Genomic DNA, 23,136 nt, shown 5'->3' on the forward strand with positions numbered 1-23,136 from the left:
GCTCAATAATGAACTCTTCTTATTTTATTTATTTTTTTTTTATGGTCACACCCATGGCATATGGAAGTTCCCAGGCCAGGAACTGAATCTGAGCCTCAGCCGTGATCTACACACTACAGCTGCTTCAATGCTGGATCCTTTGACCCACTGCTCTGGCTGGGTATCCAACCCACACCTCTGCAGAGAAAGAGCCACTGAAGCTGAATTCTTAGAGAACTCCCAAATGAATTATCTATGTTTTGAAATGTTTCTATAACAACATGAATAAGCAGTTGCTTCATTTTCTTTTCAGGGCCAACCTGAGACATATGGAAGTTCCCAGGCTAGGGGTCCAGTTGGGGCTGGAGCTGCAGGCCTATACCACAGCAATGCCAGATCCAAGCTACATCTGTTTCCTACACCACAGCTTGCAGCAACACCAGATCCTTAACCCAATGAGCAAGGCCAGGGATCAAACCTGCATCTTCATGGATACTAGCCAGGTTCTTAATCTGCTGAGCAACAACAAGAACTCTGTTTTTTGATAATTTAGTAACATCTAAATAATTCCCATGAAAAAGTCAACTCCTCATCCACCTTGTTAAATAAATTGAACTTTTAACAGGTACACTCAATATAGAGAGAGAGTGGAGTCTTAAGATGGATGGACTGATCTTGTTTTAAACATACATATTCTAAAGCTTCTAACTTTGGCAAGGGTTGGTCATAGCAGAAAAATCAGGATCAATTTTTTTTCTTCTTTCACTTTTGGGGAACAAATTGTTATAATGATCCTACCATAGCTTACATTTCTGGATGAGTTCTCTAAATATCCCTCTATTTGCCAACTGACAGACATACAGCAGACTTTTTCCTCAAAAATATGATTCTTGGACCACAAGGATCTCTAGGAAAGTAAAATTGACCTTATTTATGGTTTTAAAGTCATTTAAATGTAAGAGTATAAAATATAGTCACAGATACAAGCAGATTAAGAAATATTTTTTCAGTCTTGTTCACAGCATGACTGAGCTTCACACAGCTAATCATGGTACACAGAAGTTATCAATATTTCTGAGAAAGACTCTAGGAAATTTTATAATCAACAGGGTGTTAATGAAAAATGTTGCCTGACATATCAGTAAACAAAGAATGTTGCAGCCATAAAGCCTCTATAGCCATGTCTGATGGTGAGCCCTGAGAGGATTCAAGATAGAAACAAATGGGCTGCCCACTAGCAAGCCCTCAGCCCTGCAACCACTCCACGGGTACACCCTGAGGAGACTCGGAAGGGGAAAGAACAGGATCCTGGCCCAGAGAGCTAAGGTGTACATCAAAGGAATTATTTCTTTTGTCTTTTTTTTAGGGCCACACACACAGCATATATAGGTTCCCAAGCTAGGGGTTTAATCAGAGCTGCAGCTGCTGGCCTACACCACAGCCACAGCAATGTGGTATCCAAGCCACATCTGCAACTTACACCACAACTCAGGGCAATTCTGGATCCTTAACCCACTGAGTGAGGCCAGGGATTGAACCTGCATTCTCATGGATACTAGTCAGATTTGTTTCCATTGAGCGATGATGGGAACTCCTTAAACGAATAATTTCAGTGAGTCCAGACTCTTGTACCTGTCCATATATAGAAAAGATCTAAATTCATTAGCTTGAGATATCTGTTTTTCTTTAATTACTCATAATCTCTTTTGATGGCCCAACTATCGGTCTTGGTTGCAAAAACCCCTACATATTCTGGCTCCTCCCTTACCTCTTCAAAGCAGAAGCAATTCTTCAGAGCTGGCTGAGAAGCTGTCTCCCTGGCTTGAAGTTCTCAGAAAGTCCACCAAATAAAACATAATTCTCATCTTCTAGGTTGTGCATTTTTTTTCAGTCGACAAGGGGAATAGGCAAGAAAAGGGGTTGAAATGGCAATAGAGCCTCAGAGGGTATTCACTGATTTCTGTCCATGAGCTGGGCCTAGCTGGGGAATGACTGAGCAGGAGCAAGGGAGAGGACCTGGGAGGATTCTTTGTAGTCTTCAGCCCCTTTCTATTCCCTGGTGGAAAGGCCGGGGAGGCAGAGATGGACACTGTGGGCCACGGTGAGCATGTGATCAGCCAGGCCGTGCTTCCTGGTTTGATAATCACAATGGAATCAGTGGATTCTTGCACTTTCCATTATTTATAAAACCACACAGTTAAAAGGGCCTAAAATGTCATTTTTCTGAAGTCAGTGTCCAATGAAAGCATTCTTTCTGAACAGAACTCTCACACCTGATTGTACATCTACTTGAAAAACAAACAAAAAGGGCTAAGAACTCTCTTGTATTCTCTTTTAGGCTGAAAATGATCAGTCCTTCCAATCTTCCCAGGAAATGGCTTCTTGATCCTTTTTCAAACCCAAGTGCCTTCTTCTAGGAAGCACTCTTTTTGTATTCTCAGCTTCAATTACTTTGATTTGTTTTTGCCAGTTTGCCCTAAGAACGGAAGGGAAATGCTCTGTACAAATGGTAGAGTTTATTTTTACCAAGACAGCCGAATCTGGGGTTGTATTGGAAAAATAAAAGGAACTTTATCTTACATGAACTCTCTGACCACAAGGACTCAATATATTTTTCTCTTCTAAGAAAAAGAGGAGACCCCAGTAACTTTAAATAATAAAGTCATTTTTTTTTTCTCTAGCTGTAATTCACTGCTTACAGGAAGCCAGAGAGTCTTCCACTATCATTTTAATAAGCCAACATAAAAATCACTTCTAAAAAGGTATTCTAAGAAATTATCCAGATACAGAGTTCATAGGTATAAGTTTATTTTGGTTTAGTTCTTATAGCATATAAAAATTAGAAGCATTTACATATCTAACAATATTAACATGTGAAATAAATCCCGTTTTCTACTTACAAACTGTGTGACCTCAGGCAAATCAGTTCACCTCTCCAATGAGTATTAATGGAGAAAAGACCAGTACATCACAGTGCCTAGCACATATTAAGTGCCACCATCATCATTATTCCCATTCTACAGATAAGAAATTGAGACTCCAGGAGGTAGAATACCAAAATCACAGAGCTAGTGAGTGGTAAGGGTCAGGGCTTGAAACCAGTGCTTTTTCCTTTCTTCTTTACCTCCTTATTGAGCATCGGTATTAAGTGCCATGCTTGGCACTGGGGATGTAACTGAAACAGACACAGATACCTTGCTCTCATGGTGCTTATCTTCTGGTAGGGAACAAGGCCATCAAATATTTACACAAATAAGTGGAAAGGTGCCTGAATATATATGGGTTTGAGACCAAGTAACAAGATCCCTGGAATTTGTCTGAAAGGTCAGGATATTACAATTCCAGGAGTGAAAACTTGCTTATAATATTATGAACACTAACACTATTTGCCATGCTTTTCATGATCATTACATAGAAGTTTCATACTCAAAAGTGAAAACAAAGCTTCACTCTCAATTTTTGAAATTTAATAAATAAAAAGCCATAAGCCTAATGTTAAATAACTATGTGGTACACCTGAAACCAGTAAAACATATGTCAAATCTATTTCAAATTAATTAATTAAAGGAAGAGCTGGATTTTATAAAAAGCCACAAGCCTGACAAAGGCATTTCAAAATTGCCTACTTTTATATTTTCTTTTCTTTTTTTTTTTTTTTTTTTTTTTTTTTGTCTTGTTACCTTTTTCTACGGCCTCTCCTGCGGCATATGGAGTTCCCAGGCCAGGGGTCTAATCGGAGCTATAGCCACCGGTCTACACCACAGCCACACCAATATGGGATCTGAGCCGCGTCTGCAACCTACACCACAGCTCACGGCAACGCCTGATCATTAACCCACTGAGCAAGGCCAGGGATAGAACCCGCAGCCTCATGGTTCCCAGTCGGATTCGTTAACCAATGTGCCATGACGGGAACGCCTATATTTTCATAGTTAAATAAATTTGCAACATCCTTTGTGTAGCCAACATTTAACAGAGTACAGGAACTTCTCATTTCAAAATAAAAAGTATAATAGAGTTTCATTTATTATATTACTTTTAATTTTCCATGCTTTTTTGTAAGCTTATGAAATGTACACTTTAAAGATGGATGAAGGTTACTGTTTATGACATAAACAGATAAAATGAAAATCTTGTGGCTATCAAACTGGAAGAAGCATATTAATATTGATTTTTAAATGCATAGTTCAATTGGAAAAGAGAATCTCTAGGGGTCAAAATCAAAGAGAAAAGTGAAAGGCACTTCAGCTATCCAATTTGCTGAAGTGGATATACTGAGGGTGGTTATTATAAATGTGTGATCAAGAGGACTGAGGTTTCATAATTACACAGGGAGAAAAGGTGGGGCTTTGTATTGACCAGAGTCAAGGAATGGTAACTTTTTTCTTATGAAGCCTGGATATTCATAGGCTGAAATTTAAATGCAAATGTGTACATGAGACATCTACTCATATTTATGGGGTGATAAAAAGACAATTAGTCTGTGCCTGGTCAGACTCTAGGTAAGAGAAAAAAATCCTGTACAATTGATAGTTCTGCATCAGCCTTCACACTGGATTGAAGCTATGAGTTCCAGGGCTAGTAACAGAATATCCAGGGGGAAAGAGAGTCTTGATTTTTAGCATTTACTAATTTCTGTGGCATTAAGTAATTCCACTACTGCTAACTTCAAGCTACCAATGTGATGTCATGAAATGTGGAGCTGAGGAGAGATTTGACAATCAACTCTCACAAATCAATGTGAGCTAGATCTACCTAGCATACTGTTGGTCTAACGGGGGAACTCATACCATTCAAATAATCCAGAAATAATGAGATAAATAACAATCCACTGGTACATCGTAATATGTTTATTGCCTGTTTATACTTCAACTCTGCAACTTAAAATTAAAAAGTCGGTTTTAAAAGGTTTTATACATGGAACTGGCCTCATCTAGGTTATCAGTTCAAATGTATACCATGTATTCACATGGTTTGGGAAATCCCACTAAAAAAAAAAAAGTTAATAACAATAAGGTGCTTTGGGATTCACAATTTCTTTGGTGCATCTGACAAAGCAAATCAAAAATTAGTCTAGAAGAAGAGACTCAACCTATGTGACACAGGAAATATCCAATGAAAAATAATGAGCTCACAATATGAAATTGTAAAATACACTATGAAAGGAAATATATGTTAATATTAGTGAAAATAAAAATCACAGTATTGGGATTTAAAGTCTGTATATGTGTGCATAATATATGTGTATGCCTGAGCATGTAGACACACAGGTGTGTGACTCCCATGTCTTTAATGAGTATAGGACTCTGTGTTTTCTAAATATTGAGTTTTATGGCTATGTTTTTGTCTAGAAATTTCTGGATTTCATCCAGTTTTCAAATTTATTTGCACAAAACTCTTCCCACATTTCTCATTAATTAAAAAACTCTGTTTTAGATACAGTTACATTCCATTGTTCACGTCTAAGACAGCTAAATACTAATATTATTAATATTATTATTATTCTCAATGGACTAGTGCTGAGTATATTCACTTAAATGTCTCAAAGAACAAATGTTTCATTTTGTTGTACTTAAATATTACCTCTTACATTTCTGGATTATCTTCTGCTTATATGTCCATTTTCTTATTAATTCCTTTCTTGGACTTTCTTTGGAATTAAAATATTAGTCTTTTAAAAAAATTTTCTTGTGAAGATGGCTTAAGTCACTGAATTTATTTTATTTCCAGTATGTGTGTTTAAAGCTGTTTCTCTTTACTGTCACTTTTATTCCATCCTACAAGTTTTATGTTTGCAGACACTACAATAATAAAGATTGCATTGCTTTATAAAGCTAATATATTCTTGAGTCAGATAAGAACAACATGGGAAAGGAATAATATAGACATGAGCTCTCACCATTAAGATTGGTACTCAAAATTCAGTGCAATGCTAGCATGTAGATTATAATAAAACTCTAAAAATTAGAATGTGAATAAATTGTGTGCCTACCAGAAAAGCAAGTGTGACTCAACATATATAAATATATCATTCCCCATTGTAATAGAGTAAACGAGAAAAATCATATGATTAGCTCAGTAGTGCTTTGATTAAATTCAATATACAATGAAAAAATTGGATAAAATTACATATGTATTATTATTTTTTAAATAACTTAGAAATATAGGAGAAGTCAACTCCTTAATATGGTAAAGATTATCTTTCAAAATCTATAGCAGAAAAGGATGCCATCCATTTCACAGTGAAAAAGTAATATGAAAAAATGAAAGGAAATACATAAACGTTATAAAGACAGGACAGAAAGAGGAAGAGCCTAATTTATTTTAGTGGCTGTATAAGGGAAAATGCTTGAAAAAACAAATTAATGAATATAAATAGAATAGCGTTACTTAAAATTTTCATAGCATTTCTAATATGCCAGGTATTATCCTAATTACTTTAAATCTTTTAAATTTATTTAATTCTCAGCACAATTTGATTAAATGGTTATTTTCTCTTACCCCATTTACAAATGAGTAATCCTATGAAGAGAGATGTTTTATAATGTGATAGTGATGATAAGCTTGTATGTGAAGAAGCCTAAATATTAACCCAGACAGTCGGAGTCTAAAATACATGTTCATGTAAGGATAACCTGACCCCCTTGCTGTACAGTGGGAAAATAAAAAAATAAAATAAAATACATGTTCTTATTTTATGCAACACTGCCTCTCTCATTAGGATTATTATACAATACAAAATTTCAACAAGATTTCTGGAAATGGATATGAGAAATGTTATTTGAAATACATATCATATTAGTGATCAATCATAAGCAACTAAAAACAAATTTAACAAAACATGCACATGACCATATGATACAAAGTGTACCATATAACTGTCAAATTTAAATAAATGGAGAGATTCACTATGTTCACTGATGAACAGAAGCAAAGTGCAAAAAAACCCTGTAAATATGGCAATCTCAGTAGAAACTCCCAAGTACATGAATTAAAACCTGACAATGAACACAACTATTTAAATCCACTGTACTTCAATTTTAAAGTGTTTATATTCAACTAAACATTTAGAACAACAATCATTAAAAGAGAAGCCTCAATGAAGAAATGCATGAAACTGAGCAGTCTTTTGTGACTATTGGTGTACAACAGAAGTAATATGATGGGAATTTTGAAGACAGATCACAAAAGTGCTCTGACATGTGCCTTGTTTACTGAGGTCCTCACTCCCCGAGCCATTAGCTGTCATGCGAGCAATCTGACCACCCTAGGGCTCTGTGCTCTAAGAAGTCAAACTAGCCTACATGGAGTGACCACACCCTGATAAGACACGGCACAGACTTGCCTGGCTAGTCCCCCGGCTGCTCCATAACCTTTCTCTTCTAGTTCCAGCCATTGTTTAACTGCAACTTCATGAGAGACCTTGAACTAGGACTGCCCATCAAAGTCTTTCCCGATTCCTAACCCCCAGAAAACATGAGAGATAAACAAAAGGATTGCTGTTTTTTCTAGGCTGCTAGGTATTGGGGTGATTTGCAAAAGTCAACTGATCAAGGTATAAAGTCTAAGAATGAGTATATACATTCTTAGAATTACTTGAAATGTCAAAAACTAAAACAATCTAAAAATCTATCAATAGGGGAATGATTTAGAATACCTCATAGAGTATATGTATAATAAAATAATTGGCACTAGTTAAAAGGAAAAACGGAGATCTACCTACAAAATTATGGCAAAATCTCCAATGGGTAAATGAAAAAGATCAAGTGAAAAAAGTTATAATAACTTCCTATTTGTTTAAAGAAACTGTATATGAATACATGCATAGAAATCTATTTGAAAGTATATATGGGAAATTTTTAGCAATGGTTATCACTCAGGCAAGGAGTGAGATTGAATATGGGGAATGAATAGTGAATTTAATGATATAATAAAACCAGGAGTAGATAAACCATGGCCTATTGGCCAACTCCACTCTGCCACCTGTTTTTGTCAACAGAGTTTTCTCAAAACACAGCTACATCCATTTTTAAAGTATTTTCTGTGGATACTTTTGCACAATAACGGCAGAATTTAGTAGTTGCAATAGATTCATTTTGGCCTGTAGAGCCTATAATATTTATTATCTAGCATTTTACAGAAAAATATTTACTAACAGCATTGAAATAATTCTAATTCATTTAAATTTCTGACAATGACTACACGTTTATAGGTTATTTTTATTGAGATATATAGTTGATACATATTATTAGACAATGAAGATTAATTCTGAAAATCAGTGCTTATTCCTAGATACAGAGACGACTAGAATAAAGACATATTTGTACAAAAACATACTGTTTCTATACTTGAAATTCATATTTTAATTCTGTGTCAGTGCCAGAGATATAATCCAAATAAGATAAAATCCCTGCCTTCAAGAAACTTGACGGACTTCTTAAGTAGGCAAGCAGTTAAATTTACAGTAAAACCTGGCTATGACTGGCTATGTGTTAAGGAAAAACAGAATATTAACATTTAATCAATATTTATATTATGTAGCTGGGAATATTAATTTTTATTTGTATCTGAAATCAGCAAAACTCTACAGAGAAGTTGCCAGAATATACCAAATTTTAATAAGTTAAGCTATCATCTTATGAAATTTTATTATAAAATTTATAATATAATGCCAGAGAAACCTAGGAAGGTGACTTGACCTCACTACATAGGAAAGTTTTGATAGTAATTTAATTCAGTAAACACATGTACACTTTCTATGTGTTCTCTGTTCAGAAACATCTTAATGCTATGATGTTCTCTATTCCAACTTGTGGAGACTATAATACAACATATACGAATACTTGCAGGAGGTATGGTTCTTGAATATAGTTCCCTTCATTCTTAAGACCATGTGTTTGCTCATTTTTCAATTACCATGTCTCATTTCTGTGTTATTACAGCCTGGTATGATATACTTGAACATAAAACAATCTTTCAAATTGAGGGGTTTTTATTCTACAAACTTAAACACCTCCCAAGATTTACCAACTGTATGCCCAAATAATTTGTGTACTATTGCATAATTCTTTAAACTACTACTAAAATATATAGATTATATATTTGGAAGTTTTCTCTGCCATACTACAAAAGACTGTACAGTATTTCTCCTCTTCCTCTGCTTTTTTCCTTCCTCACTAACCATGTCTAAACTTCTTGGAAGAAATCCTAAGAACTAAAGTCAATCAGGAGAACTACTGAAGTTTAACTTTATTGCTGAAAACAGCTTTCCTAAACTCCTCCGTGATGCTATTTGATGAGGATAACTCATTTCTAGATCAGGAATTACAGATGAGGAGGAAAAAATGACAGCCAAAGCATTGTAAAGGACAAAGCATATAAAATTAAAACTGTAGGATCACTGTGTCCCCTGAATATAGAATAAAACCTAAATCATGAACTAAATAGAAACAAAAAACTTAAATAATAAGGTGAAGATTCCTCTGAATTGCAATATTCAACATCAATTTTGTCTGTGTGATTAATTTGAACATAGCTAGAGTAGGAATGAAATTTCAAGTATTAGAATACCCCAAACGGCAGCTTGGTTTTATAAAAGTCAGACACAGCAATAATTGTCTCCTGGACACATTGGGGAAACCATAATAATTAGTCAAGGGTGTTCAAAAACCTCTTCTCAGATTAATACTTCAAGGAAAGGATGCTGTGTGTATTTTCTGTGGGCATTTCTTCATCTGCTATGCTTCTTTAGGAAAAGGATCAGCACTGAATACTTTTTTTATTTGAGGCTTACCATGCTCTAAGACTGATGGTATCTCTTCAGCCATGTGAAGCATAAAGATGTGTTTCTATTATCATTATGCTTCCAGTTCTACTTTGCATTGAAGGTAAAATACTAACACGTGTATACCCTTTTCTTACTTCCCTCTCTCTCTCTTCCTCTCTTAACTCACTGCAAATAAGTACACAGATTTATTTTCCCTCTCTCTCTCCTTTTACACACACACACCTGAAAATCAGTAATTCTTGTCCAAGCTCCCACTTTGCTTGCCTCCTGCAAACTTTATAAGTCATTCTCAAGCCAGCGATTCACCTTCAGGAAACAGAGATGTCTATTTCTCAGCTATCTTTTGGCCATAAGATAAGGGCCTTTGTTGAAGAAAATAATAAAAGCTGTGTGATGGAATTTCACCCCCATCTTTTAAAAGAATTTTTACATTAACAAGCAAAATCTGATATTTCAAATATCTGCTTGCAACAGTTATCCTAGCTATAATCTGTTATCTGTGGGGGATTATATCCAGTTCTCATTAAATCATCTGATAAAGTGTACTCAGTGTCCATCTTGGTAGATATCAACATTCAACTTTATTTCACCAAAACTTGTTAAGGAAATAATATCTAATCTGTGTGAACTCCCTTAGAAACATTAACATTTGTGCTGAAGAACATTTTACTGTTATTATTGTCTGTAGGAGAATAAAAGTGTTTTGTAATTCATCACTCTAACTCTGGAGGGCCTAGCTAACAATCTAAAATGGTATTATTGCCAAGATGATGCAAGCTTCTTATGAGGGCAAGAGGCCACAATAGAGGAAACTGTCAAATGCTCCTTTATGCCACCAAGGAAGAGGCCAACAGAAAACTTCATTTTTGGATTTGGTCCATGAGGAGATTTCTGGCCACACAGTCCACTGTGACCAGTATTGAAAGTGATTTTGTATAAATTATTTCCATATCACTCTGAGATTCCTATTTCCATTTGCTTTGTTTTTCCTCTGTTTATCCCAACTCTACCTATTACCAGCTTTACTTAATGCTGTCCCCCTTGTTCATATGTTCCCTTGGGATATTTGAATTTTTCATATGCATTACAGGAAAAAGGTAGCACCATACACTCTCATTTTTGTATCCAGATATATCTTAAAATATTCCTTAAAATCGATGTTACCACAGATTAAAAAACTACTTTGGAGATAATATTTAAACATGAAATTTATAAAGAAGTAAGGTCCCCACCCATTCAATCAATGTGATAAAAATATAAATTTTGCCTTCCAATTTTGTTTTAATAATGCTAACATGTTCTTACTTTAAATAAATTCCAAGTCATAATAATTTATAGGAGTTCTCTAGTTCTAGCTATGATCATTATGGGAAAAGAATACTTTGTAGCAGCCAAATAGTACTGACTGAAAGATTTTATGTCAATATTTTCATATAGAAGGGGTGTGATTTAAAAAAAAAAGAATTTACAAATTTTTGTTTACACTAGTTTGTCTTTGGAGCAATAAAGCTTCTGTAGAAAGAGTCATCCAAAATGGTGGTGAAGGAAGACCCTGAGCTCAACTTCTTCCCTGGATACACTGAATCTACACCTGCATGTAAAGCATTTCCTCCTGAAGACCTGAGGGTTTATTGGGCAGCTGCTGCACATGGAAGGACCACACAGAAACAGGTAGGAAAGCCAGAGAAAGTATATCCACAGTCCTCTGGACACAGGGACCTGCAGTATGGAGGGATATTACGAGAGGCTGAGCCCCGATTCACCCATGCTGGGGTAGAGTGCAAAAAAACCCAGAAATTTAAATAGCACTTATACTGTACTGAAAAGAAATTCATTTACTAACCTTAGAGCTTCCGCAAACCATCCAAAACTGCTGGAACCTAGTGGAGGTTGAATGCCACAGCAAGCAGTGTTGTTTGTGTCTCCCCAGGGCTCAAATGACTTGTGCTGGCCCCACCCCCAGCTGCCCTGCCAAAGTGGTCTCAGGTGCAGCACTCCGCCAGGACTGCTTCCGGTTCACACATCCTCCAGCTCTAGCCAGCCAGTCAAAGCCTCCAGGTGCAAGCAATCTTCATGAGGTCCCACATTTAAGGCCAACAGTGGTAATGGTTTCACCTGATACATAGAAACAAAAACTGACCATCAAACAACATGAGACAGAGGAATATGTTCTAAATGAAAGAACAAAATAAAACCAAGAAAAAAAATACAAATGAAACAGAACTAAGTAATTTAACAAATAAAAAGTTCAAATAAATGATCACAAGGATGCACAGTGAACTCTGGAGAAGAATGGAGGAACTCAGTGAGAATGTCAAAAAAGACTTAGAAAAATAAGGATGAACCCAGGGCTTAAGAATATAATAACTGCAAGTAAAATATGTATATCTATAAGAGAGGGAATCAACATCAGATTAGATGATAAAAGAAGACTGGATAAGGAATTTGGAAGATAGAGGAAATCACTCAATCAGAACACCAAAAAGGAGAATTATTTTTAATTTTAGTTTTATTCTTTTTTGTCTTTTGAGGGCCACACCTACAGCATATGGAAGTTCCCAGGCTAGGGGTCGAATCACAGCTTCATTATAGGCAGCCCAGGAGAAGAGCGAAAGGGATAGAAAACTTACTTAAAGAAATAATAACTAAAATCTTCCTTAACCTGGGCAAGGAAACCCATCCAGGGACAGGGAGCACAGAGAGTCTCAAACCAGATGAACCCATATAGAGCCATACCAAGATGTATCATAATCAAAAGGTCAAAATTTAAAGATAAAGAGAGAATCTTAAAGGCAGAAAGAGAAAAACAACTAATCACATGTAAAGGAAACCTCATAAGACTATCATTAGATTATTCAATGGAAACTTTACAGGCCAGAAAGGATTAGCAAGATATACTTCAAGTGCTGAAAGGAAAAAAAACAACATCACCTTACAACCTAGAATATTCCATCTGGCAAGGTTATTATTCAGAACTGAAGGAGAGAGAGCTTCCCAGATAAGCAAAGCTATAGGAATTCATCCCCACTAAATCAGCCTTCAAAGAAATGTAAAAAGATCTTCTTTAACTGGAAAAGAATAGGCTACAATTAGAAATAAGAAAATATTATCACCTTATTTCACTTTGCATAATACCCTCCAGGTCCATCCATGTTGCTTTACCTGGCAAACTCATTCTTTATCATAGCTGAGTAATGTTCCATTACTGTGTATATACACCACATCTTCATTATCCATTCATCTATTGATGGGCATTTAGGTCACTTCCATAGCTTGGCTATTGTAAAGAGTACTACAATGAATATAAGCTTATTTATGTTTTCAATTTAGCATTTTTGGTTTCTTTGAGTAAATACCCAGAAACAGAACTGCTGGATTATATGGTAGTTTTATTTTTAGTTTTGGGGGAACCCTTCATATTGTGTTCCATAGTTGCTGCTCCAATTTACATTCCCACAAACAGTGTACGTGTTCTCAGATAAAGAAACATGCTGTGTGATTTAATTTATATGTGGACTTTAAAAAAAAAAAAAAAAAAACCGGCAACAAATAAACAGAAACAGACTCATAGAGAGAACAAACTGGTAGTTACCACAAAGGAGGAGAATAGGAAGATGGACAAGGTAAATGAAGAGGATTAAGAGGTACAAATTTGCAGCTATAAAATAAATAAGTCATAGGGATGTAATGTACACAAAGGAAATATGGTCAATGATATTATAATGATTTTTTGTGATGATAGATGGTAACTAGACTTATTGTGGTGATCATTTAAAATGTGTAAAAATATCAAATCACTATGTTTTATGCAACTATATATTTGTTAATTATAATAATAAAAATAAATTTTAAAATGCATAAATAAAAATAAATTTAAAAAATATTTTATAGATCTTCAATAAGTCTGGCTTATTCCATTGTAAATTATTTATAAAGATAAAAATAATAATTATTACTTTTCCTTAAACTTTTTTTTATAATTCTGTATGTATACAGTAAGTAAACATAGATATGGCATAAGATGTGTTGATTAATTTCTAAAGTGTTCTCATAAACAACTCAATTTCTAAAAATTCTAAAATTAAAAGTAGGAGAGTCTGATGACCTTTATTTTGTCTTTAACCACATATTTCCCACACCAGCCTACTCACATCTGCCATGTTTCTCTTATTGCAATATATTTAGGAAAACTAAATTTTTGGGGTTTTTTTGTTGTTTTTTTGTTTGTTTGTTTTTGTCTTTTAGGGCCGCGCCAGCAGCAAATAGAGGTTCCCAGGCTAGAGGTCGAATCGGAGCTGTAGCTGCCAGCCTACACCAGAGCCACAGCAACAGGGGATCTGAGCCGTATCTGTAACCTACACCACAGTTCATGGCAACACCACCAGATCCTTAACCCACTGAGCAAGGCCAGGGATCGAACCCGCACCTTCATGGATGCTAATAGGGTTCGTTAACCGCTGAGCCAGGTCAGGAACTCCAAGAAAACTCTAATTTTTAAACCCCTCTGTATTAAAAAAAAAAAAAAAAAAATGAAAGGGAAAATTGCTCAAGAGAACACAATTTTTTTCACACAGTAAAAAGTGTATACAGAAAATTCAAAATAGGTAAACCACATGACAAACTCATCAGTGTAGTCACATAAACAAGCTCTTGTCATAACTGTATATCAATCATTGAAGAGTGATCCATAAGTTAAAAGTGGTCCCATTTTGTTTATGTAGAAGTTTTCCAGGATAACTTCACTCTACAATACTATAATACTTAATATAATAGGCAATTTATTTGATACATCTTTTACTTCTAAATTAGATACATTTTAATTTTAATCACTTTACTTAATATCTTATTTTCAGGTGATCTTACTCCTTACCATTTACTGGAATTCCCTTCATGACTCAGCAGAAATGGATCTGACTAGCATCCATGAGGATGTGGGCTCAATCCCTGGCCTGGCTCAGTGGCTTAAGGATCCAGCGTTGCCATGAGCTGTGGTGTAGGTCACAGATGCAGCTTGGATCTGGCATTGCTATGGCTGTGGCAGAGGCCAGCAGCTGAAGCTCCGATTCAACCCCTAGGCTGGGAATATCCATATGTCTGGCTGCAGCCCTAAACAGCAAAAAAAAAAAAAAAAAAAAAATTGTTATATGATTGTAAAAATTTCAAAAACCTTTGATTTTGAATACACTGAAATTATTTACAAGTCAAAAAATGAATTTTGACTCAGAAACCTGTAGAAAAGATGAGCTATTCAGCTGTAATATTTTTAAGAACCGAATATGACAAATTCACGAATTAACTTTCTTAATATGTTTTAATTTCCTTATCTTTGGGTAGTCTTTATTTGTGATGAAGTTTTCTGAAAGGAAGAATGATAAAGTCTTTGTGAACTTGAATCTAATTTCAAAGAATCAAAGAATGAACAGTTTTAACAGGGCCAGTAACTCAATGGCATGAGGCAAGGCTTACATCAATGCTTCTTTCCTTTTTTGGTGATATGTTGCTGTAGAAACATTCAAGAAATTCCTGAACTAAAACAACATACCAAATGAGACAGAAATAAAAGTGTTCTCCTTGGCACTCCCTAACTTTTAAAATGGATTAATGGCAATCTAAATGTGGTGATTTTATTGCCACATAAAACAACAGGCAGATTGTATCAACAAAGGCTTAAAGGCAAAAAACAGCAAGGCTGAGATTTCGAAGATGTTGATGTAAGAAAACAAATTAAAACTGGAGGTTGAGAATGGAAACAATAGTTGAAGGGCACATTCTAAGGGTTTCGAGATGGGTCTCACATCACATTTCTTAGAGGATGGTTTTGGCAATGGTGCAGCAAACCACTTTTTTCTTTATAAAGGCAAGTTCTTTGAGTGGTTCACAACAATGTGATTTTAAATGTGACAGAAAAAAAAAATTGTCCTCCAAAATTTCTCATGTGTTTCACATGTATTCATCCCACAAATGTTTATTTTGTGCTTACATATCCCATGTAAAAAATTAAAATTGTGAGTAAAACAGACATAAATCCTGTTCCTGATAGGTTTTGATCTAGTGAAGAATACAGACATTAAGGAAATGATGGCACATTTTATGAGCTGTTGCTATCAGTTAGTGCAACATGAATTCTCCACATTCTTCTCCAGTCTTTTTAGTTTTTTCTTTCTGCCTATTTTTCCACTAAGGTAATGAAACATAATACAATCATGCCTCTATTCCCCAAAATATGTATTCCTCTTTTCCAATAACGAGAAAACTTAGACTCACTGGGAATAACAGTCATTAGCTGAAGATGGAGTAACATGACACCTTGCTCCCTACTAGCATGTCAATATAGCAGACAAAGAGAGACATCATATTCTCACCATTTTGCAATAATATACCCAAGTGGATCAAGGTGGGATGGAGCAGAGGGCTCGTTAGTGGATGCCTGGGAAGGAGAGAAGAGGTTGTTCTCCTGTGAGGGCACAGAATTGTGGTATGCAGAAGGAAATGGAAGAAACATTTTATAGCCTCAATGATCTGGCTCATCACCAAGTTCAGGTCACTCTTATTGCTTTGCTATTTCTCAAAGCCTTGAAATATTCTCCTTGTCTTTGTGATCAGGTTACTCTCCCTGAAGAGATCATTTCTTAGGTCGGTGATATTCACAGTGTGGTCCCTGAGCCAGCATCATCAGGAGAACCTTGTTAAAAATGCAGAATTTTCAGGCTCCTCTGCAGAACTACTGAATCAGAAACGCTGGGGACCTGGCTCAGAAATCTGTTTTGGCAAGTCCTCCAGGTGATTTTATGTGTACTCAAGTGTGAGAATCTCTGCTTTACATATTCTTTAGGCAACTGCCCCAGCTCATTCTGTTCCTTATTCAACCAATCATAGATGGTTTCCGGCCTACCATCTTCAAATAGCATCCTTATTCCTGTTCAACAAGTTATATTGATTTGCTTTTCTTCATAGCTCTTATCATCACCTAAAATTATATTAAATATGTATTTGTAATCTCTTTCTTCTCTAGTAAGACGGCAGGGAGATTTCTTTTCACTGCTTTACTCACGTTATCTAGAATAGTGCATCCACACAATAGGTACTTAATATGTACATATTTGTTGAATAAATGAATGAATGGATGGATGCATTCCAATATACATGAGCCAACCTAATATAATATTATGATAAGTCAAACTGAGAAACTTCTTGGGAAAGCATCCTGAACAAAGAATCAAGAACAATGAATCTGATCTTCTAAGAAAATAGGTTCTACAGCATAGATTGTTAAGATTAGTAGAGTTCCCATTGTTGCTCAACAGGTTAAGGACTTGACCTAATATCAGTGAGGATACGGGTTTGATCCCTGGCCTCACTCAGTGGATTAAGGATCCAGTATTGCTGCAAGCTGCAGTCTAGACCACAGTTGGGTCTCAAGTTGCCATGGCTGTTGCATAGGCTAGCAGCTGTAACTCTGACTCAAGCCCTATCCAGGAATTTCCATATACTGAAGGAAGTTGTTTTTGTTTGGTTTTTAAGGATTAGCAAAGGAAACCTCAAGTCATTAAATCCAAAAGACCTTGATTTGAATCTCCAATATTACTAATATTAGACAGCTTCATTAAGGTCTCTGAGACACAGTTCTCTTACCTACAAAATAGTACTGCTTCCAATTTTTCTCATCCTACTTCAAACAACAAAAAAATTACAGGTACACATGGAGATATAAATTTTAAAAGGTGGTCTTTTTTTAAAACCCAAAGACTCTTGATGTTTTTGTTTAGTGAAATGATATCTGTACAGTTGGAATCTCTGAGTAGTGATATTATCTCTTTTATTTTTATTTTTACTTTATATTATTATTTTTTTTTTTGGTCTTTTGCAATTTTTTGGGCTGCTCCTTTGGCATGCGGAGGTTGCCAGGCTAGGGGTCAAACCGGAGCTGTAGCTGCCAGCCTACACCAGAGCCACAGCAACGTGGGATCCGAGCCGCATCTGCAGCCCACACCACAGCTCACGGAAACGCCAGATTGTTAACCCACTGTGCAAGACCAGGGATCGAACCCGCAACCTCATGGTTCCTAGTCGGAATCGCTAACTACTGAGCCACGATGGGAACTCCAGATATTATCTTAATTTGGAGGTCCCAAAGAAAGTTTTGCTTCTCCCTAAAACTTTTTGCCCTAGCCTTTCCTATTTCAGAAAATAACATTACCAACACAATTCCTGCAGCCAAAAATATAGTTTTCATCCTTCATCTCTCATTTTTATTTATATATTCAGTCACTCATGTATTCAACAAATATTTATTAAACATCTACTTTGTGCTAAGTATCATTTTAGATTATTAAGATATATATCAGTGAAAAAAATCCTGCCCTCAAAGAGCTTACATTCTACTAGATGAAGACCAACAATAAACAATTCACATAATAAATGATGTATATAATGTATAGAATCTTGGCATTTTTTAAAACTTAAAATGAAGAGGATCAAAGTTGTGAAACAATGGGAGGAGGAATATCTAGATATTTCATCAATATATTTTCCATCAGAAAACAGCAATTGCTAAAAAATTGCTAATAGGTGTAGCATTTGCTTTACTTAACCATGAGCTTTTTTTTATTTTTCTTTTTTTTTTCTCTTTTTTTCTTTTTTTATTTTCCCACTGTACAGCAAGGGGGTCAGGTTATCCTTACATGTATACATTGCAATTACAGTTTTTCCCCCACCCTTTCTTCTGTTGCAACATGAGTATCTAGACATAGTTCTCAATGCTATTCAGCAGGATCTCCTTGTAAATCTATTCTAGGTTGTGTCTGATAAGCCCAAGCTCCCGATCCCTCCCACTCCCTCCCCCTCCCATCAGGCAACCACAAATCTCTTCTCCAAGTCCATGATTTTCTTTTCTGAGGAGATGTTCATTTGTGCTGGATATTAGATTCCAGATATAAGTGATATCATATGGTATTTGCCTTTGTCTTTCTGGCTCATTTCACTCAGTATGAGATTCTCTAGTTCCATCCATGTTGCTGCAAATGGCATTATGTCATCCTTTATTATGGCTGAGTAGTATTCCATTGTGTATATATACCACTTCTTCCGAATCCAATCATCTGTTGATGGACATTTGGATTGTTTCCATGTCCTGGCTATTGTGAATAGTGCTGCAATGAACATGCGGGTGCAAGTGTCTCTTTTAAGTAGAGCTTTTCCGGATAGATGCCCAAGACTGGGATTGCAGGGTCATATGGAAGTTCTATGTATAGATTTCTAAGGTATCTCCAAACTGTTCTCCATAGTGGCTGTACCAGTTGACATTCCCACCAACAGTGCAGGAGGGTTCCCTTTTCTCCACAGCCCCTCCAGCACTTGTTATTTGTGGATTTATGAATGATGGCCATTCTGACTGGTGTGAGGTGGTATCTCATGGTAGTTTTGATTTGCATTTCTCTTATAATCAGCGATGTTGAGCATTATTTCAAGTATTTTCTGGCCATCTGTATATCTTCTTTGGAGAAATGTCTATTCAGGTCTTTTGCCCATTTTTCCATTGATTGATTGGTTTTTTTGCTGTTGAGTTGTATAAGTTGCTTATATATTCTAGAGATTAAGCCCTTGTCAGTTGCATCATTTGAAACTATTTTCTCCCATTCTGTAAGTTGTCTTTTTGTTTTCTTTTTGGTTTCCTTTGCTGTGCAAAAGCTTGTCAGTTTGATGAGGTCCCATGGGTTTATTTTTGCTCTTATTTCTATTGCTTTGGGAGACTGACCTGAGAAAATATTCATGAGGTTGATGTCAGAGAGTGTTTTGCTTATGTTTTCTTCTAGGAGTTTGATGGTGTCCTGTCGTATATTTAAGTCTTTCAGCCATTTGGAGTTTATTTTTGTGCATGGTGTGAGGGTGTGTTCTAGTTTCATTGCTTTGCATGCAGCTGTCCAGGTTTCCCAGCAATGCTTGCTGAATAGACTTTCCTTTTCCCATTTTATGTTCCTGCCTCCCTTGTCAAAGATTAATTGACCATAGGTGTCAGGGTTTATTTCCGGATTCTCTATTCTGTCCCATTGGTCTGTCTGTCTGTTTTGATACCAGTACTACACTGTTTTGATGACTGTGGCTTTGTAGTATTTCTTGAAGTCTGGGAGAGTTACGCCTCCTGCTTGGTTTTTGTTTCTCAGGATTGCTTTGGCGATTCTGGGTCTTTTGTTGTTCCATATAAATGTTTGGATTGTTTGTTCTAGTTCTGTGAAAAATGTCATGGGTAATTTGATAGGGATTGCATTGAATCTGTAGGTTGCTTTGGGTAGTATGGCCATTTTTACAATATTGATTTTGCCAATCCAGGAACATGGAATATCTTTCCATTTCTTTACATCTTCTTTGATTTCTTTGATTAAAGTTTTATAGTTCTCGGCATATAGGTCCTTTACCTCCTTGGTCAGGTGTATTCCGAGGTATTTGATTTTGTGAGGTACAATTTTAAAAGGTATCGTGTTTTTGTATTCCTTTTCTAATGTTTCATTGCTGGTATACAGAAATGCAACTGACTTCTGAATGTTAATCTTATATCCTGCCACTTTGCTGAATTTATTAATCAGTTCAAGGAGTTTTGGGGTTGAGTCCTTAGGGTTTGCTATGTATAGTCTCATGTCATCTGCATACAGTGACAGTTTGATCTCTTCTCTTCCTATATGGATGCCTTTTATTTCTTTTGTTTGTCTAATTGCTGTGGCTAAGACTTCCAAAACTATGTTGAAGAGCAGTGGTGAGAGTGGGCATCCCTGTCTTGTTCCAGATTTGAGTGAGAAGGCTTTCAGTTTTTCCCCATTGAGGATTATATTTGCTGTGGGTTTATCATAAATGGTTTTGATTATATTCAGGAATGTTCCCTCTATACCCACTTTGGCGAGGGTCTTGATCATGAATGGATGTTGGACTTTGTCAAATGCTTTTTCTGCGTCTATTGAGATGATCATATGATTTTTGACTTTTTTTTTGTTAATGTGGTGTATGATGCTGATTGATTTGCGTATGTTGAACCATCCTTGTGAACCTGGGATGAACCCTACCTGGTCATGGTGTATGATCTTTTTGATATGTTGTTGGATTCGGTTGGCTAAGATTTTGTTGAGAATTTTTGCATCTGTATTCATCAATGATATTGGGCGATAGTTTTCTTTTTTGGTGGTATCTCTGTCTGGTTTTGGAATGAGGGTGATGGTGGCCTCATAGAATGTCTTTGGGAGTATTCCTTCTTTTTCAACCTTTTGAAAGAGTTTAAGGAGGATGGGCACCAATTCCTCTTTATATGTTTGATAAAATTCACCTGTGAAGCCATCTGGTCCTGGACTTTTATTTGTAGGGAGTGATTTTATGACCTCTTCAATTTCATTTCTAGTGATTGGTCTGTTCAGTTGGTCTGTTTCTGCTTGATTCAGTTTTGGCAGGCTGTAAGATTCTAGAAAATTGTCCATTTCTTGCAGATTGTCAAACTTGTTGCCATACAGTTGTTCATAGTATTCTCCTATGGTTTTTTGTATTTCTGCAGCTTTTATAGCACAAATTTGTCCATTTTTCTCTTTTATTGGGATATAATTCACCTATAACATTGTGTAAGTTTAAGAGCCATAACATCTTGAGCTGATGTATTTATATCACAATTTTATTGTCATTATAGCATTAGCTGACATCTCTGTCATGCCACATAATTATCTTAATAACAAGATTTATTCTCTTAGCAAGTTTGTTGTTTATATTTTTTTGGTCTATAATCTGAGTACTCATGGACTTACTTATCTGCTAGTATGTAGCCTTAAACAACATCTTTCATATTCCCCCACCCCCAGGCCCTGATAACCACAATTTCATGCTCTGTGTTTTTAAATTTGGTTCTTTTTATATCCCATATATAAGAGATAGTGTACAGCATTTGTTTTTCTTTGTCTGGCTTATCCCACTTAGCATAATGTTCAGACGATCCATCCATGTTGCAGTAAATGGTAAGAATTTCTTTTTTCTCATGTCTGAATGGTGTTCAAGTGTGTGTAGCATATATACATGCCATGTCTTCTCTATTCACTCATTTGTTGACTGATACAGGCTGTCTCTACATCTTGGTTAATGCTGAAAAGATCATGAAAATGGATATATGTCCTCAATAATCTGTTTTCATTTCCTTTGAATATGTACCCAGAAGTGGGATTGCTATATTGTATGGTAGTTCTATTTTTTTTTTTTTTTGAGGAATCTCTATACTGTCCTTCATAGTGGCTAAACCAGCTTATTTTCCTACCAACAATGTGCAAGGATTTGTTTTTCTCCAGATGCTTGCCAGTAACACTCATTACCTCTTTTCTTCTTGATTTTTGATTTGCATTTCCCTGATAATTACTGTTGAGCATTTTTTTTTCATGTAAATGTTGACCATATGGATGTCTTCTTTGGAAAATTTATATTTAGTTCATATCCCTATTTTTTATATATAATGATTTTTATTTTTTTCCATTATAGCTGGTTTACAGTGTTCTGTCAATTTTCTACTGTACAGATGGTGGCCCAGTTACATATACATGTACAGATTCTTTTTTCTCATATTATCATGCTCCATCATAATTGACCAGACATAGTTCCCAGTTCTACACAGAAGGATCTCATTGCTAATCCATTCCAAAGGCAATAGTCTGCATCTATTAACCCCAAGCACCCCATCCATCCCACTCCCTCCCCCTCCTCCTTGGCAACCATAAGTCTATTCTCCAAGTCCATGATTTTCTTTTCTGTGGAAAGGTTCATTTGTGCTATACATTAGATTCCAGATATAAGTGACATCATATGATATCTGTCTTTCTCTTTCTGATTTACTTCACTTAGTATGAAAGTCTCTAGTTCCATACATCAACAGATGATTGCATTAGGAAGATGTGGTATATATACACAATGGAATACTATTCAGCCATTAAAAAAGAACATATCCCTATTTTTTAATCAGATTTTTTGTTGTGGTGGTGATGCCTGTTATTCATTATATAAGTTCTTTATAAATTTTGGATATAAATCTATTTGATTCACGGTTTGCAAATATTCTCTCCCAGTCCATAGACTGCATTTTCATTTTGTTAATTTTTTGATCTTTGTTATTTACTCAACCCTTGTCCAATTTATCATCAAGTCTTGTGAACGCTATCTCAAAAATACTCTTTAAGTAAGTTCAGTTTTCTCCTCACTATGCTTGCAAGCCACTATCATCTGGGATTGGGCTATTGTAATTTCTTCCGAGCTGATCTGTCTGCTTCACTCTTTTTCATACAACCCATTCTCCACACAGCAGTCAGAATGATATATTAAAATCTAGATTATATTATGATATTAAATGTTTTCGACAACTTCAT

At 35.7% G+C, this 23,136-nt stretch overlaps 1 protein-coding gene across 1 annotated transcript in view; it reads right to left on the reverse strand.

The window, feature by feature from the left end:
• The window catches only part of LOC146404857 (uncharacterized), a 464,658-nt gene that overhangs the window by 267,338 nt on the left and 174,184 nt on the right, over window positions 1–23,136 (reverse strand). Inside the window, exon 7 of the mRNA XM_085019480.1 lies at window positions 11,610–11,881. The gene's annotated coding sequence lies outside the window, so the exon portion shown is untranslated. The remainder of the gene's footprint in view (window positions 1–11,609; window positions 11,882–23,136) is intronic.

Source organism: Sus scrofa, chromosome 3 (assembly GCF_054392235.1).
Source record: "Sus scrofa isolate SSC_HxYL_T2T_F1_AM1 chromosome 3, Sscrofa_HxYL_maternal_Yorkshire_Landrace_v2.0, whole genome shotgun sequence".
NCBI classification, from domain to species: domain Eukaryota; kingdom Metazoa; phylum Chordata; class Mammalia; order Artiodactyla; family Suidae; genus Sus; species Sus scrofa.